The sequence below is a fragment of the Papaver somniferum genome, chromosome 10 (genome assembly GCF_003573695.1).
Source record: "Papaver somniferum cultivar HN1 chromosome 10, ASM357369v1, whole genome shotgun sequence".
Lineage (NCBI taxonomy): Eukaryota > Viridiplantae > Streptophyta > Magnoliopsida > Ranunculales > Papaveraceae > Papaver > Papaver somniferum.
Window position 1 is genome coordinate 103,236,453 of NC_039367.1, and position 7,718 is coordinate 103,244,170.

Here is a 7,718-nt window from a genome sequence, read left to right on the forward strand (position 1 = left end):
AATTGTAAACTAGATAAACTCATCTTTAACAGATAAAGTTTGACAAATGTATTGTTATCACAATTAATATGTTCTAAGGTAGTACGTCTAGTAAAAATGGCATTTCGATGTACGTTGATTCAAGAATATATGAAGGAAGTCAAATTTCACAATAGAAGAAGGATGAAAGACCAGCCAGAACTAATCCAAATCCTAACAAATTTCATCTATCTTGAATTAAATATAAAGAAAAAGCCAACACAAAAAGAAAGAGTCCATAAAAATGTTGAGTTTTATATACTTTAACACAGAAAAGTCTACACACTTCATTATACTTCTGAAATTGATTTCTTATACTAAATTGTAAACTAGATAAACTCATCTTTAACAGAAAAAGTATGAAAAATGTATTGTAATCACAATTAATATGTTCTAAGCCATTACGTCTAGTAAAAATAGCATTTCTGTGTACGCTGATTCAAGAAAATATTAAGGAAGTCAAATTTCACAATAGAAGAAGGATGAAAGACCAGCCAGAACTAATCCAAATTCTAACAAATTTCATCTATTTGAATCAAACTGAAAGACAAAGCCAAGACAAAAATAAAGAGTTCATAAAAATGTTGAATTTTTTATACGTTAACTCAAAAACGTCTACACTCTTCGTTATAAGTCGGAAGTCGATTTTTGAGACTAAATTGTAAACTAGTTAAACTCATCTTTAACAGAAAAAGTTTGAAAAATGTATTGTAATCACAATAAATATATTCTAAGGAAGTACGTCTAGTAAAAATTGCATTTCTATCTACGTTGATTAAAGAATATATGAAGGAAGTCAAATTTCACTATAGAAGAAGAACAAAAGACCAAGCAGAACTAATCCAAATCCTAACAAATTTCATCTATCTTGAATCAAATAGAAAGACAAAGCCAACACAAAAAGAAAGTGTTCATAAAAATGTTGAATTTTATATATGTTAACTAAAAAAGTCTACACACTTCGCTATACGTCTGAAATTTATTTCTGAGACTAAATTGTAAACTAGATAAACTCATCTTTAACAGAAAGTTTTTGAAAAATATATTCTAATCACAATTAATATGTTCTAAGTCAGTATGTTGATTCAAGAAAATATGAAGGAAGTCAAATTTCACAATAGAAGAAGGATGAAAGACCAAGAAGAACTTATCCAAATCCTAACAAATTTCATCTATCATGAATCAAATAGAAAGACAAAGCCAACACAAAAAGAAAGAGTTCATAAAAATGTTGAATTTTATGTACGTTAACTCAAAAAAGTCTACACACTTCGTTATACATCTGAAATTGATTTCTGAGACTAAATTGTAAACTAGATAAACTCATCTTTAACAGAAAAAGTTTGAAAAATGTATTGTAATCACAATTAATATGTTCTATGCCATTACGTCTAATAAAAATTGCATTTCTATGTACGTTGATTCAAGAAAATATGAAGGAAGTCAAATTTCACAATAGAAGAAGGATGAAAGACCAAGAAGAACTTATCCAAATCCTAACAAATTTCATCTATCATGAATCAAATAGAAACACAAAGCCAACACAAAAAGAAAGAGTTCATAAAAATGTTGAATTTTATGTACGTTAACTCAAAAAAGTCTACACACTTCATTATACATCTGAAATTGATTTCTGAGACTAAATCGTCAACTAGATAAACTCATCTTTAACAGAAAAAGTTTGAAAAATGTATTGTAATCACAATTAATATGTTATATGCCATTACGTCTAATAAAAATTGCATTTCTATGTACGTTGATTCAAGAAAATATGAAGGAAGTTAAATTTCACAATAGAAGAAGGATGAAAGACCAGCAAGAACTAATCCAAATTGTCACAAATTTCATCTATTTGAATCAAATTGAAAGACAAAGCCAATACAAAAATAAAGAGTTTATAAAAATGTTGAATTTTTTATATGTTTACTAAAAAAAGTCTACACTCTTCGTTATAAGTCGGAAGTTTATTTCTGAGACTAAATTGAAACTAGATAAACTCATCTTTAACAGATAAAGTTTGAAAAATGTATTGTTATCACAATTAATATGTTCTAAGGTAGTACGTCTAATAAAAATGGCATTTCTATGTACGTTGATTCAAGAATATATGAAGGAAGTCAAATTTCACAATAGAAGAAGGATGAAAGACCAGCCAGAACTAATCCGAATCCTAACAAATTTCATCTATCTTGATTCAAATAGAAAGACAAAGCCAACACAAAAAGAAAGAGTCCATAAAAATGTTGAGTTTTATATACTTTAACTCAAAAAAGTCTACACACTTCATTATACTTCTGAAATTGATTTCTTATACTAAATTGTAAACTAGATAAACTCATCTTTAACAGAAAAAGTATGAAAAATGTATTGTAATCACAATTAATATGTTCTAAGCCATTACGTCTAGTAAAAATAGCATTTCTGTGTACGCTGATTCAAGAAAATATGAAGGAAGTCAAATTTCACAATAGAAGAAGGATGAAAGACCAGCCAGAACTAATCCAAATTCTAACAAATTTCATCTATTTGAATCAAATTGAAAGACAAAACCAAGACAAAAATAAGAGTTCATAAAAATGTTGAATTTTTTATACGTTAACTCAAAAAAGTCTACACTCTTCGTTATAAGTCGGAAGTCGATTTCTGAGACTAAATTGTGAACTAGTTAAACTCATCTTTAACAGAAAAAGTTTGAGAAATGTATTGTAATCACAATAAATATGTTTTAAGGCAGTACGTCTAGTAAAAATTGCATTTCTATGTACGTTGATTCAAGAATATATGAAGGAAGTCAAATTTCACAATAGAAGAAGGATGAAAGACCAAGCAGAACTAATCCAAATCCTAACAAATTTCATCTATCTTGAATCAAATAGAAACACAAAGCCAACACAAAAAGAAAGAGTTCATAAAAATGTTGAATTTAATATACGTTAACTCAAAAAAAGTCTACACACTTCGTTATAAGTCGGAAATTGATTACTCATCTTTAACTGAAAAAGTTTGAAAAATGTATTGTAATCACAAATAATATGTTCTAAGGCATTACGTCTACTAAAAATTGCATTTCTATGTACGTTGATTCAAGAAAATATGAAGGAAGTCAAATTTCACAATAGAAGAAGGATGAAAGACCAAGCAGAACTAATCCAAATCCTAACAAATTTCATCTATCTTGAATCAAATAGAAAGATAAAGCCAACACAAAAAGAAAGAGTTCATAAGAATGTTGAATTTTATACACGTTAACTCAAAAAAGTCTACACATTTCGTTATAAGTCGGAAATTGATTTTTGAGACTAAATTGTAAACTAGATAAACTCGTCTTTAACAAAAAAAGTTTGAAAAATGTATTGTAATTACAATTAATATGTTCTAAGGCAGTACGTTGATTCAAGAAAATATGAAGGAAGTCAAATTTCACAATAGAAGAAGGATGAAAGACCAAGAAGAACTAATCCAAATCCTAACAAATTTCATCTATCTTGAATCAAATAGAAAGACAAAGGCAACACAAAAAGAAAGAGTTCATAAAAATGTTGAATTTTATGTACGTTAACTCAAAAAAGTCTACACACTTCGTTATACATCTGAAATTGATTTCTGAGACTAAATTGTAAACTAGATAAACTCATCTTTAACAGAAAAAGTTTGAAAATTGTATTGCAATCACAAATAATATGTTCTAAGGCATTACGTCTAGTAAAAATGTATGTTGATTCAAGAAAATATGAAGGAAGTCAAATTTCACAGTAGAAGAAGGATAAAAGCCCAGGCAGAACTATCCCAAATTCCAACAAATTTCATCTATTTGAATCAAATTGAAAGACAAAGCCAATACAAAAATAAAGAGTTCATAAAAATGTTAGATTTTTTATACGTTAACTCTAAAAAGTCTACACTCTTCGTTGTAAGCCGGAATTTGATTTCTGAGACTAAATTGTAAACTAGATAAACTCATCTTTAACAGAAAAAATTTGAAAAATGTATTGTTATCATAATTAATATGTTCTAAGGCATTACGTCTAGTAAAAATTGCATTTCTATGTACTTTGATTCAAGAAAATATGAAGGAAGTCAAATTTCACAATAGAAGAAGGATGAAAGACCAAGAAAAACTAATCCAAATCCTAACAAATTTCATCTATCTTGAATCAAATAGAAAGACAAAGCCAACACAAAAATAAAGAGTTCATAAAAATGTTGAATTTTATGTACGTTAACTCAAAAAAGTCTACACACTTCGTTATACATCTGAAATTGATTTCTGAGAATAAATTGTAAACTAGATAAACTCATCTTTAACAGAAAAAGTTTGAAAAATGTATTGTAATCACAATTAATATGTTCTAAGCCATTACGTCTAGTAAAAATTGCATTTCTATGTACGTTGATTCTAGAAAATATGAAGGAAGTCAAATTTCACAATAGAAGAAGGATAAAAGACCAGCAAGAACTAATCCAAATTGTCACAAATTTCATCTATTTGAATCAAATTGAAAGACAAAGCCAATACAAAAATAAAGAGTTCATAAAAATGTTGAATTTTTTATACGTTAACTAAAAAAAGTCTACACTCTTCGTTATAAGTCGGAAGTTTATTTCTGAGACTAAATTGTAAACTAGATAAACTCATCTTTAACAGATAAAGTTTGACAAATGTATTGTTATCACAATTAATATGTTCTAAGGTAGTACGTCTAATAAAAATGGCATTTCTATGCACGTTGATTCAAGAATATATGAAGGAAGTCAAATTTCACAATAGAAGAAGGATGAAAGACCAGCCAGAACTAATCCAAATCCTAACAAATTTCATCTATCTTGAATCAAATAGAAAGACAAAGCCAACACAAAAAGAAAGAGTTCATAAAATTGTTGAATTTTATATACGTTAACTCAAAAAAGTATACAAACTTCGGTATAAGTCAAAAATTGATTTCTGAGACTAAATTGTAAACTAGATAAACTCATCTTTAACAGAAAAAGTATGAAAAATGTATTGTAATCACAATTATTATGTTCTAAGCCATTACGTCTAGTAAAAATAGCATTTCTGTGTACGTTAATTCAAGAAAATATGAAGGAAGTCAAATTTCACAATATAAGAAAGATGAAAGACCAGCCAGAACTAATCCTTATTCTAACAAATATCATCTATTTGAATCAAATTGAAAGACAAAACCAAGACAAAAATAAAGAGTTCATAAAAATGTTGAATTTTTTATACGTTAACTAAAAAAAGTCTACACTCTTCGTTATAAGTCGGAAGTTTATTTCTGAGACTAAATTGTAAACTAGATAAACTCATCTTTAACAGATAAAGTTTGACAAATGTATTGTTATCACAATTAATATGTTCTAAGGTAGTACGTCTAGTAAAAATGGCATTTCTATGTACGTTGATTCAAGAATATATGAAGGAAGTCAAATTTCACAATAGAAGAAGGATGAAAGACCAGCCAGAACTAATCCAAATCCTAACAAATTTCATCTATCTTGAATCAAATATAAAGAAAAAGCCAACACAAAAAGAAAGAGTCCATAAAAATGTTGAGTTTTATATACTTTAACACAGAAAAGTCTACACACTTCATTATACTTCTGAAATTGATTTCTTATACCAAATTGTAAACTAGATAAACTCATATTTAACAGAAAAAGTATGAAAAATGTAGTGTAATCACAATTAATATGTTCTAAGCCATTACGTCTAGTAAAAATAGCATTTCTGTGTACGCTGATTCAAGAAAATATGAAGGAAGTCAAATTTCACAATAGAAGAAGGATGAAAGACCAGCCAGAACTAATCCTTATTCCAACAAATATCATCTATTTGAATCAAATTGAAAGACAAAACCAAGACAAAAATAAAGAGTTCATAAAAATGTTGAATTTTTTATACGTTAACTCAAAAAAGTATACACTCTTCGTTATAAGTCGGAAGTCGATTTCTGAGACTAAATTGTGAACTAGTTAAACTCATCTTTAACAGAAAAAGTTTGAAAAATGTATTGTAATCACAATAAATATGTTTTAAGGCAATACGTCTAGTAAAAATTGCATTTCTATGTACGTTGAATCAAGAAAATATGAAGGAAGTCAAATATCACAATAGAAGAAGGATGAAAGACCAAGAATAACTAATCCAAATCCTAAAAAATTTCATCTATCTTGAATCAAATAAAAAGACAAAGCCAACACAAAAAAAAAAGAGTTCATAAAAATGTTGAATTTTATGTACGTTAAATCAAAAAAGTCTACATACTTCGTTATACATCTGAAATTGATTTCTGAGACTAAATTGTAAACTAGATAAACTCATCTTTAACAGAAAAAGTTTGAAAAATGTATTGTAATCACAATTAATATGTTCTAAGCCATTACGTCTAGTAAAAATTGCATTTCTATGTACGTTGATTCAAGAAAATATGAAGGAAGTCAAATTTCACAATAGAAGAAGGATGAAAGACCAGCAAGAACTAATCCAAATTTTCACAAATTTCATCTATTTGAATCAAATTGAAAGACAAAGCCAATACAAAAATAAAGAGTTCATAAAAATGTTGAATATTTTATACGTTAACTAAAAAAAGTCTACACTCTTCGTTATAAGTCGGAAGTTTATTTCTGAGACTAAATTGTAAACTAGATAAACTCATCTTTAACAGATAAAGTTTGACAAATGTATTGTTATCACAATTAATATGTTCTAAGGTAATACGTCTAATAAAAATGGCATTTCTATGCACGTTGATTCAAGAATATATGAAGGAAGTCAAATTTCACAATAGAAGAAGGATGAAAGACCATCCAGAACTAATCCATATTCTAAAAAATTTCATCTATCTTGAATCAAATAGAAAGACAAAGCCAACACAAAAAGAAAGAGTCCATAAAATTGTTGAGTTTTATATACTTTAACTCAAAAAAGTCTACACACTTCGTTATACTTCTGAAATTGATTTCTTATACCAAATTGTAAACTAGATAAACTCATATTTAACAGAAAAAGTATGAAAAATGTATTGTAATCACAATTATTATGTTCTAAGCCATTACGTCGAGTAAAAATAGCATTTCTGTGTACGTTGATTCAAGAAAATATGAAGGAAGTCAAATTTCACAATATAAGAAGGATGAAAGACCAGCCAGAACTAATCCTTATTCTAACAAATATCATCTATTTGAATCAAATTGAAAGACAAAACCAAGACAAAAATAAAGAGTTCATAAAAATGTTGAATTTTTTATACGTTAACTCAAAAAAGTATACACTCTTCGTTATAAGTCGGAAGTCGATTTCTGAGACTAAATTGTGAACTAGTTAAACTCATCTTTAACAGAAAAAGTTTGAAAAATGTATTGTAATCACAATAAATATATTTTAAGGCAGTACGTCTAGTAAAAATTGCATTTCTATGTACGTTGAATCAAGAAAATATGAAGGAAGTCAAATATCACAATAGAAGAAGGATGAAAGACCAAGAATAACTAATCCAAATCCTAACAAATTTCATCTATCTTGAATCAAATAGAAAGACAAAGCCAACACAAAAAAAAAAGAGTTCATAAAAATGTTGAATTTTATGTACGTTAACTCAAAAAAGTCTACATACTTCGTTATACATCTGAAATTGATTTCTGAGACTAAATTGTAAACTAGATAAACTCATCTTTAACAGAAAAAGTTTGAAAAA